Source organism: Gossypium raimondii, chromosome 13 (genome assembly GCF_025698545.1).
Source record: "Gossypium raimondii isolate GPD5lz chromosome 13, ASM2569854v1, whole genome shotgun sequence".
NCBI lineage: Eukaryota > Viridiplantae > Streptophyta > Magnoliopsida > Malvales > Malvaceae > Gossypium > Gossypium raimondii.
The window spans coordinates 50072734-50085083 of NC_068577.1; positions in this window are offsets into that span (position 1 = coordinate 50072734).

Consider the following 12350-nt stretch of genomic DNA (forward strand, 5'->3'; position numbering starts at 1 on the left):
GCTGCTTCATACGCAAATGTCACGAAGTCAGTAGTCAGCAAATTCTTGAAAAAGGAGATTATTTGTTGATATGGAATGCCTGAGAAAATCATATCCGACAATGCGTTAAATTTGAATAATAGCACAATAGCTAAGGTTTGCAGCCAATTTAAGATCAAACATCATAACTCATCGCCGTATCGTCCAAAAATGAATGTTGCAGTGGAGGCGGCCAATAAGAATATAAAAAGGATTATGGGGAAAATGGCTGAAACTTACAAGGATTGGCATGAGAAATTATCATTTGCTCTCCTTGCCTATCGAACATCTGTTAGAACTTCTACCGGGGCAACACCCTTTTCTCTGGTATATGGAATGGAGGCGGTATTACCCATTGAAGTTGAAATCCCTTCTCTATGGGTGCTATCTGAACTGCAGTTGGACGAAGCCGATTGGGTCCAATCTCGGTACGATCAGTTGAACTTAATAGAAGAAAAGAGGCTAAGAGCTATTCGCCATGGGCAAATGTACCAGAAACGAATGATACGAGCCTATAATAAAAAGGTCCACCCTAGAGAGTTTCGTGAAGGAGACTTAGTGCTAAAAAAGATTCTCCCCATGCAAAAAGATTCGAGAGGAAAGTGGATGCCAAATTGGGAAGGTCCTTATGTTGTAAAGAAGGCCTTTTAGGTGGGGCTTTGATCCTATGTGAGATGGATGGCAAAGTTTGCCAAACCACGCAAACGCAGACTCAGTCAAGAAATACTTCACTTGAAAAAGGAACCAAAGTGAAAACACGCAAATGGCACTTTGCTTCCTAAAAATAAAAAATAAAAATAAATAAAATAAACTTTGGAGAGGCGAGGTGAAAACCATAAAGGGCACCTTGAGACCAAAGGGGCTTGAGTTGAAAACACGGAAAAGCGGCTCAAGTATTGATCAGATTGGGGCATGAGGTGATTTGAGCGGATCAAATTTTGATCGGGGCTTATGATGATTTTGCTTTACCGAACCAACAAGAAAAGATAGGCGGCGTCCGGAGCATTGACAAAGTATTGCAGATCTCCTAAACACATGTCAAGCTCGAATGGTATTCGAAAGTTTGTCAGAGAAATTCAAGCTGCGATAAGCTGGAGTACGGTTATTATTCTATTTATATGTGTATTCTTGCAAATACATTTTTTTGAAGATACATTCTCAATCCACTTCTTTGTTATCTTTCTTTCGCTATCTGCGATGTTTTATTTCTTTTGAGTTATGATCGAACCACTTCATTATTATCCATTGTTATGATCTTTTGCAAAACATGTTGCATTGAAATAATGATTAATGGGCTAATAAAACTTTCACGAAAGAAGTTTTGCATATTACTCGAAAAGTTTCTAAATAATATAGGAGCCTGAAGCAGGACTATTGTATGGAACCAACAAAATTTAAAGGTTGGAGATTTGGGAAGGAGTAGTCTAAATTTAGACTTTCTCCTTGGATTTTTTTGTTGTTGTCAAATCGTTGATTGACAAGATGCAGTTGGCGATAATGCTTAAATAAACGGCGGTGATGATCATCGGGCAATAGGAAGAGATTACCTCGAGAAGTGGACCTTCATTTTGCATAAGTTTTGGTACGACACCTTGGGAATGGTGTAAGGGACCGGAAGGATTTAGATCTTGTATCCTTGAATTGTGATAGGAAAGGATTGAGGAAAAGCCATATGATGGTACAAATTTTACGCCCCGATGGATTAAAACTTTGAAATCTACAGTGGGGGCAACCGGGCTAAATGTTTCTTCAGAAAAGTTAGTCAAGTAAGAAGGTGTTGTAACACGTCAGTAACAAGACCTTAATAAACTTCGAGTAATGACAGCCTAGGCATGATCATTCTTAAAAAAAAAAAATTTACATTCGTGCAAACACCATTCACACATATCTAGTTAGGAGCATTTGATTCATGTCATCCTAATCATTAGGCATAATTAGGTTCACTATATAGGTCCAGTTCCCCAGAGAACAGATCAGTGAAGAATTGCAGATCTTATCTCCCTGAGGTTACAGCGGAGCAGATCGAAGACACTATCCTATCTCCCTGAAGTTACAGTGGAGCGGATTAAAATGAGGGATCTTATCTCTCTGAAGTTACAGCAGAGTAGATCGCATCAGGTCTTACCTCCCTGAGGTTACAGTGGAGTAGACCGAAGAATTTCAGATCTTATCTCCACGAGGTTACTGATGGAGCGATTGAAGCCGAGATCTTATCTCCCGAGGTTACGATGGAGTGGATCACATCCGATCTTATCTCCTTGACATTGCAGTGGAGCAGACTAAAACCACAAATCTCGCCCCCTGAAGTTGCTGCGAAGAAGATTGAAGATACAAGTCAGAGCTCTCCGAAGTGCAGTTGAGTAGAGCGAAGCAACAAACCACAGTGGACTGAAATAAAGCTACTTGAAGAGAAGCACTAGAACAAGTCCATAACAGGCGAGACTGGGCAAAATTGGCTTTTCTTGGTCTTTGCTCTGTCCTCGTTACACGACAACGAGCAAAGAGGGGCAGCTGTTGTAGGCCATTTTGCCCAGGCCCAATTACAACCCAAACCCAAACTAAAAACTTTACCCAGGCCCAATTACAACCCAAACCCAAACTAAAAATTAACCCAAAACCCTATTAAACCCAAGCCCGGAGCCCAAAACGAGGCCCAACAGGCCTAATCCCAAAACGAGGCCCAATTCTGAAACCAAAGGCAGCCTAGGGTTTCAGAAATCGAAACCCAAAGCGCCGCATCTATGGTCTTTAGACCCTCGGCCTTCATCACCGTGGCAGTACCCCACATCCTAGACCCTTCGCCTCCATCATTAAATCGCGTCCCATCGCCCATGCCTCTGCCTTTGTAGCCCGCCATCAAACACCTACAAGCAATCAAAAAAGGACAACAACAACAGAGAGAGAATAGTGATACATTCGGCTATAAAAGCCAAGCAAAATGTAACGTTTTTAACTGGAAAAGAACACAAAAAAACAGTTTCAAGAAATAAAAAAATAGTTTAAAAGGTGATTCTTTTAGCATTTCGAGGATTTTCTTTTTCTTCTCTGTTTATTTTCTTTTCTTTTACTTTTTACATAAATAAATAAGATAAAGAGGAGAAAACATACCGGAGTCGCCGTGTTTGTAACGTCACCAGAGTCCTTCGGGTCATCGAAAATGGACGAGGAAGGTGACGTTTGGGGCTTCTTCTCTCAGCTTTAGGGCCGTGAAAGCCCGATCTTCGAATGGCCTTTGAAACGGGATAGAAAAACCCCAACTTTTCGCCTTACTAACAGCCGCCTACGGCGGCACCGGCGCCGGTGAGCGGCGACCGGCACGGCGGCGATTGGCCGGATGATTAGGCCGGAGCCTGGGCTGAAAAAGGGGAGGGGAAGAGAATTCTCAAACCTTTTTTTTAAACAAGAGGGCCAAATGATTTTTTTTCTGGAAAACTAGGCTTTTATAGGCCCTCAAAACGGCGTCGTTTTGGGGCAAGCCTTTTAGGCCAAAACGGCGCCGTTCTGCATGACCCGAGTCCGACCCGACCTGTAAGCCCAGGATCCACGCGTTATTGGATAAAATGGGCTATTTACGCCTTCAGTCCTTCCGCGTTTGAGGCTTTTTGCAATCGGGTCTTTCTTCTTTATTTTTGCCACAAGATTTTACCTTTCTTACGATTTGGTCCTTAACGAAGCTGCGCGTTTTGGAGAGGGTGGGGATATTTCCTCGTTTAGTCCCTCCATGTTATTCGTGTACTCGATGGGGTCCTTTTCTTTTATTTATTTGCGAATTTGCCACCAGATTTCTGTGTTAAGTTTAAATTAGTCTTTTTTGTTATTGTTGCTATTAAACTAATTAATTTTAATAATATTGCCTTTACTTTCACTATTATTATTATTTTTCATATTGCTATTATTATTGTATTATTATTGTTTACGTATTTATTATTTGCTCATTTATACATTTTTAATTTAGATTTAATTATATATATACATACATATTTTTGATTTATATACATGCATACTTCTATACTTTATGTACTTTATAATTTATATATATACGTTATATACATTTTTATAATATATATATATCTATGGAGATACGTGTACATATTTTTATAACTAATATATATATATATGTACTTTATTATTATTGTTTGTTTTATTTATTGTTCACTTATTTATTTATTTATATGCCCATTTTATGTTTTAGTTTATTTATTTATTTATTTGTTATTGTATATACATGATGAATTAGGTTTATTTATTTATTTATTATTTGTTTTTGCTCATATTATTTTAGTCACATCATTTTATTCATTATTCCATTATGCATATAAATACCATATTTCAAAAAGGAAAATGTTTCTAATTGAGGCAATGTTTTGCGTTTGGAAATTCGAGAAAACGTGCCCTAAGGTCTTTGGGTGTCGATTTTCTCGTTTAACCAAATGGCTTAATATCCTTTTAAATTTTAAAATAAGGCAATGTTTTGCGTTTGGAAATTCGAGAAAACATGCCCTAAGGTGCTGGGTGTCGATTTTTCTCGTTCAACCAAATGGCTTAATATCCTTTCCAAAAAAATTACAAAATAAGGCAATGTTTTGCGTTTGGAAATTCGAGGAACATGCCCTAAGGTGCTGGGTATCGATTTCTCGTTTAACCAAATGGCCAAATATCCTCTTGAATTTTAATCCATGCCATTCGAGTTTTTTTTAAGGATCGTATTTTAAATCTCTTTAAAGTTTTCAGTTTTTCGACACTAAGACATTAAGAAATCAACTAGGTACCAATTTTAGGCGTATCGAGGGTGCTAATCCTTCCTCGTGCGTAACTGACTCCCGAACCCGTTTTTCTGAATTTCATAGACCTAACTTCTTGTTTTAATAAAATCAAATCGTTTATTAAAAACAACCAGTTTTCGAGGTGATCCAATCACACCTCATTAAAAAGGATTGGTGGCGACTCCTTTTTTTTTGTTTTCGTCAAAACCCAAGTCGACCCCGTTTTTTCAAAAACATGGTGTCAACACGCATCGAACAGGTTCTGATATAATTCCCTATATGTCATCGGGATCGGTGTAAACTAAAGTTTTTCTGTTTGGTTTTGAGTTAGATTCTTACCTTGAGGGGTCTTCATGACTAGTTGTTACGGTCCTTAGTTGGCCTACAGTGACCGATTTTGAATAACCTTTATTATACACACTCGCGTTATTTACTTTATTTTCTTTCTTTTTCGAGGATGATCTTTTAGTGTTTTCTCCCGCGTCTATTTTCCCACTCCTTATTGTATTTTCAATCATCTCTCTAGACATTACTATATCTGAGAAGCTTTTAATAGCGCTTCCCAACATATGGTTAATGAATAGGGCTTTTAGAATGTTTATGAAAAGTATTGTTGTCTTATTCTCTAGAAAAGATGGTTGAACTTTCGCTGCCACCTCTCTCCATCTTTGAACGTACTACTTAAAGCTTTCACTTGGCTTCTTTTCCATGTTTTGCAACGTAATTCTATCAGGTGTCATGTTGGTCACATGGCTGTATTGTTTCATTAAAGCCTGTACCAGGTCTTTCCATGAGTTGATTTTAGCACGGCTTAGTTAGTTGTACCTCTCTCCATCTTTGAACGTACTACTTAAAGCTTTCACTTGGCTTCTTTTCCATGTTTTGCAACGTAATTCTATCAGGTGTCATATTGGTCACATGGCTGTATTGTTTCTTTAAAGCCTGTGTCAGGTCTTTCCACGAGTTGATTTTAGCACGGCTTAGTTAGTTGTACCACTTGGTGACTGACCCGGTCAAGCTATCCTGAAAGTAGTGAATTAAAAATTAGTTTTTATTGACGTGTCCCGTCATTCTTCGGCAGAATATTGTGATATGGGCTTCAGGACAACTAGTCCCATTATATTTTTCGAATTCTGGAGTTTTGAATTTTGGTAGGAGCACTAGGTCAGGGACTAAGCTCAACTCCTTAGCATCAACCCCACAAAGGTAATCGACATTCTCCATAGCTCTGAATTTCTCTTCTAACCACTTACACCAATCTTCCAGTTGTTTTGGAAATTCTACCTTTCCTCTATCTATTTCAAACATGTCGTCCAAATCGGTAACAACTAGGTTAGTCGGATTATCCCCAGGGTTAGAACCTAAACCTGTTGGGTAATTCACCGATGCTGAAATGTTGACTTGATATTGTTGAGGTCTTATGGTAATGGGTACCTTTCGTGGATATGTATCTAGTTGGGCTTAGACATTTACTGGGGTAAAACCTGAGGGTATATAGGGTCTTCATTGTCATCCCCAGAGTTATTTATAGTACTTTTCCCCTTTTCAGTCGCTCCGACCAGCAACTGGGTCAACTAGCTTATCATGTTTTGCTGGGACTCTTATATTTGATCCCTCATGTCTTACTGTACCTTAGCTAATTGTTCCTGCAGTTGGGCTTGCAACTGATCTTGTATGTCTTTCTGAATTTGTTCCAATCTCTCTAACCTTTGATCCATGGCTCTGCTTTTATCGCGGGTACCGTAAAGATATTTGATTGGAAAATTCTTATTGGTTTCCAGGGTAACTGTCATAATTTTGGTTAATTAGGGTCTTTTATGTGAAACTTAATGCATATGATGAAATGCAATACTGATGAATGAAAAATGAATGCAAAAAGGGTCGTTGATTCTGATTCATTTTTATTAGAATAATTTTACTAAAAAATGAATCTCCTTACATAAAACAGATGCATTTTACATATACGGCATTGCCCTAATACTCAAAGCCTTGACTTTACTAAGAAGTCAAGCTAATTCTCGGCTCCGATCTGATTCTGATTTGTATTTTAAGCTCAGCATGTTAGTTTGGACCGCTAGGGTTTGCAAATGGTCAGCTACTTCCCGTATTTGAGTTACAGCTTCGCCCATGACGTGATCTCTATCTCTAATCTGACCTTGAGAGCGTTGGAAGTGCTCTTTCCAGTGTTCATTATTCGTTTCTAGAAGTTCAACGAAGTTCATAATTTTGTAGTACGGTATCGAGCTCTTCTATCTTTCTCTTCAACTCTTCAATCTTATTTAAGCTTGTTTTCAACTCAATTACGGAGTTGCGACTACGATATTGACGTAGTGACTTTTCTAATTCTGCTACTTGGACTCTTAATCCAACCTTTTCATTTCGGCATTCTAACAAATCCATTTCTAAAGCATCTTCTCGAATTGAAGCATCTTGGAATTTCTTTTTCCACTAATGAGCCATAATCTTTTCTTCTTTGATCTTTTGCCACCATTGCTCCGATGTTTTACCCAACCTGGCAATCATAATTGATAAGCGCAGCTTCTTATAATCTTTTTTAAACTGTCTAAGTCTTCTACAGCCTTGTTATTTCCTTTTCTCATTTTCTCGGCTTCTAACTTCTAGATGTCGACGTCTAATCCTAGCTGCATCTTTTCTTCTTCCAACTGTTCTATCTTTTTTTTCCAACTCAGACGGGATTACTTGTAAGTGTTCTTCTATTGGCCGAGTGTTTTCTGGACTTGACATAGGGACATTATCATTGACTCTTTTACCCCACCACCAATCATACTTAGAGGTCGTCATGAGATTTGCGGCAAATTTTTTCATTTTGTGGATTTGGTTCCAAGCGTTCGATATTTCACGAACCTTCTTCTTGTAATTATCACCTTTGTACACAAACTCACACTAAGTCAACCCTTGCATTGCCGATATGAATTGTCTCGATCTATATTATCTCAATATAAGTAAAGGGACGTATCCAGTAGCTCTCTATATCCCGAGTAGAAGGACCCAGCCAAAGCCTCCACATCGGTACAAAATCTCATCATGGATAATCCAATGAGCCCTCTATTCAATGTCTTCGTCTTGGAGACTCTAGAGAATTGACACCAATTTTTCCTTTGAAATGTCGTCTCGCGTTAGCGTAGCTACGAGTTCTTTCAACAGAGAGTAGTTATCAGAGAATACTTGATAAGAGACCTTTTCTACCTTCTAAAAGTGGCTGTGAAACCAGACTAGCAAGAGTTGTGCACACCCGATAAATCTTCCTCCACCAATTCTCCGACATGCACTCAAAGATCTGAAAGTTTAGGCCAAAATCACCGAGACGGGCATGACCCTTTTGTCAAGTCGTTTGAATAGATCTAAAACTGCATCATCTATGTGCCCAGCGCTTTGGGGAAGATGACCAACCCGTAAATACTCAAGGCAAAGACATCGACCTTTTTCTTCGTATTTAAATGTGCTAAGATCAAATCCCGCAAACTTTTCCAAGGGATGTATTTACTATCTCCCTTTTGTTTAATTAGGGCCGCGACCCATTGCTCACTCATCCCCGTAATACTTATTAGCTTCTTTAAGAAAGTTGAGACGTTGGTGGCTCTAGAATAAGCTTTGTCGGCTTGGATTCTCGGGCAACAGAGTAGAGTTGTGTACTCTTCTATGGTGGACACCAAATCTACCTTCCCAAAAGTGAAGCAGTTATATGCGGGATTCCAATATTGGGCTAGAGATCGAAACAAGTGATTATCTACTTTAACATCGAGTAAATAAGGCAAATCACCATAATTACAGTAAAATAGCTGCTTGGTTTCGTCCTCCCATTGGTCCCATATTTCTTTCAACTCTTGGAGATTATTCTGAGTCACACCGATGCGGGTGAAATCTCACAATTCTGACATGTATCCCTCCGTTAAGCTATCTTTTTTCTCTTGTTGTGTCTTCTAAGACCATATTCGGACGGTCACATTGTCTTCCACTTTATCAAGAAATCCCTTTTTCATGACAAGCTCTCTATTTAGCAACTGGACGTGAATCAGCACCCTTTTCTATGATGAAAATGCAATGCAATCACAGCCAAAACAAAATGAAACAAGTCAGTACCTTTCATACAAAAATAGAATTCAAAGCAAGAATAAATAGAACACTAATCGGGTGACCACTAGAGGTTTGGTATGGTTCTACCTAGGGTAGGATCTTAGGGCTCGTTATATGCGGTTTGGTTCTAAAGTAAGAGTACCTGAACCAGTAGATTCCTTGATCCTCACCCATTATAGACTCATACGGGCAGAGTTCAGTTCAAAGGAATACATTTCCCTATGGCTATACAGAGATGAAAATCCCACAAAGACATAGGTACGGATGTATCCCAAAAGCGATCTACTATCCTATACGGAGGTAAAGACCTCACGAAGAAATAGTTTCTCACTCCCACTTAAGAAGGGAAAAATATAGTAATTATGCAAAGCAATATGCAAAAAAACACACTAAAAGAGACTTTCGAATCAATATATATTAAATCGCTATACAACTAGAGACATCAAAATATGAAAGATGAAATGTAATAAAAGGATCGAGAAATTAAATAAAATTATTAATTTTTGGAAAAAAGACCAAAATGTAATCAACTCGCGGCTTGACTCTCTTACGGTGTCCCCAGTGGAGTCGCCTAGCTGTCGAAACCTTTTCGAAATCGACTTTTTATTTTAAGAAAAAAAGACGAAAATGGGAGTCACCACCAATCTTTTTTATGATGTGTGATCGGATCACCTCGTAATTTGATCGCTTTAATAAAATGTTTTATTTACTAAAATAATAATAATAATAATTATTATTATTATTATTATTATTTTGGTCTATGAAATTCAGGAAATGGGTTCGGGAGTCGGTTACGCACGAGGAAGGATTGACACCCTCGTTACGCCCAAAATTAGTATCTAATTGATTACTTGATGTCTTAATGTCGAAAATTGAAATTTTGGAGAGAATTTAAAATGTGATCCCTTTGTATTAAGATATTTTAATAGAAAAGTTTTTATTCCGAATTAATCAAGAAGAAGGATCTTGCCCCGTGAGTTAGGACATGACACTTTTAGTTTTCGAAAATCAGAATAATCGTCGTTTAAATCGTTACTTAAATCTCGTTTTTATATTGTTGAAATTGATATTCGACTATTTCGGTGAAGCCATACTCTGTAAGTTAGGAACACGACTTTTCTAATTCCAAAAATAATGAACATTGCCACGATTAAAAAAATTTACCTTTTCTATGCATCGTGCAAAAATAAACGTAATACTTAAAATGACATGCATTTTACTTATTCGGACATAATATACACATGGATAAATGCCTAAACTTAATGTATGATATGGTGATAGCGAAATAATATAATATGGCCATGTGGGTAGAATATTTATATTAGAATGATAAATGACAAATAAATGGATAAATACTATAGTAATAATAATGTAAATATGGAAGTTTTAATACAAGTCAATGTTGAGCAAACTTATTTTCTTAGGGATCGTCATCTTCTGTAGAGTTCGGACATTAACAAACAACAAAAAAGAAAGTGTGGTGCCAACGTACGATTTTTTCCATCTTTATTCACTCATAGAATAATTGGATGGTCAGGCAGTGTCTCTTTGTTTGTTTTCCCCTCAGACGTAGGGGTGGGGGAGTTGCGGTGAAGTCTTGAAGCTTCATGATCTCACGTCAGTTCATAGGCCCGAATTGATGAACGATTTGATTTTTTCAGTTTTCTTTTGACTATCTTGATTATCTTTTTTAAATAACCTTCTTTGTTCTTTTCTCGTGGTGGTTTTTTTGCTGGTGGTGTTTTTACTTATTGGTTTAGTTTTTAGTTTTCTCTTTAAGTTTTTGCTGTTTGCCTCGTTGTTCTGCCCGTTTTGGTCCCGATCTTTGTGGTTCTTCCTGGGGAGTTTTGCTTCTCTCGGTTTTTCTTTTCTTTCGGTTTCTTGTTCTGGCCATAGAGACTGAAGGTTGTCTGGGGGTTTGTTTGGAAGAAAGTGGTTTTGTTTGAATCTTAGGACTTTACTGGTGTTAATCATGGAAGAAGATATTAGTATCTTGCTGGCGAAACTAAGTTTTTCAGAGGAAGAAAAAAAGAGGGTGGTCAGTAAAAAAGCAAATACGGATAACTCTAAAGGATATGAACATTGGGCTATAGGTAAATTGATGACACAAGAGAAAGTGAACAAAGAGGCAATGTACAGAGTTTTCAAATCTCTATGGTATACAAAGGAGGAGGTGAATTTTGTAGCCCTAAAAGATGGTGGTATACTGGTAAAATTTTGCAATGAAGACGATAGGAAAAGAATTCTTAATCTCTCTCCTTGGCTGTTCGACCAATGCTTGTTTAATATGGTTCCTTATAGTAAAGACAAAATAATGGAGGAATATGACTTTAATCATACACCGTTTTGGGTTAGAATTGCCAACATACCGATGGAATACATGGATAGGGATATGGCGATGGAGGTAGGTTCTGCGATAGGAGAAGTCTTAGCTATTGATTGGCGGGATAGAGATGGAGATTGTATTAGAATTAATATTGATATAAACAAACCACTGCGAAGGGTCGTTCATTTTACTAACCACGGAGGGGAGGAGTTTGTATGTTCAATTAGATACGAGAAGCTACCAAGATTCTGTTACATTTGTACGTTGATCGGTCATACGACACAAAAATATAAGGCGCAGAAGAACAGTAATGAGAACCAAGATAATATATTCCAATACGGTAAATGGTTAAGAGTTCCTATAAGAGTTATAGACCAAAATAATGGGCTTCTGAGAAATGGCATTGAAATGATTAAAAAGGATAAGGAGAATGATAGTGAACTACATAGGAATCTATGGAAGGTAATAGGGACGAATACACAGTATGATCATGAGGAAACGGAACAAGTAAAAGATACGGATGATGAGTCAGAACTGAGTACACCACAAGAAAAAAGATTTTTGAAATATGGACGTGATAGCACAAGAAAAATAAAATCAAAAAGAAAAAGAAATAGAGGACATAATGGGGAGTTATCTGAAGAAAGCCCTAATAGAATAGTTCGTAGAAAGTTAATGAATAGTTCTACACCTTCAAAGGTGGTGGCTGGTGAACAGCCCCGCCACGAACAATGAAGTTTCTTAGTTGGAATTGTCGTGGGATGGGGTCACCTGCGACAATTCGGGAACTCAAGCAACTTTTGGTTGCCAATAGACCCGATATTATCTTCCTGTGTGAAAGTAAAATGAATGCTATTGAATTTCAAAAAGTTCAAACAAGATGCAGGATGCAAAATGGGCTTGTTGTGAATTCAGATGGCCGGAGCGGTGGTCTAGCGTTGATGTGAAAGGATGAGCTGGATGTTACTATTCAAAGCTACTCGAGGTATCATATTGATACGACCCCAGCCTCGTTGATGAATCCGAGTCGTTGATGTGTCCGATCGTGAATTGGAGTAATATTAAGGTTTGTCGAAAATAGGTTAAGAAAGAAGAGATAAAGGCTCAAATTGGTTCAAAAAGGGGTGATGGAATGTATTGAGGTTGAT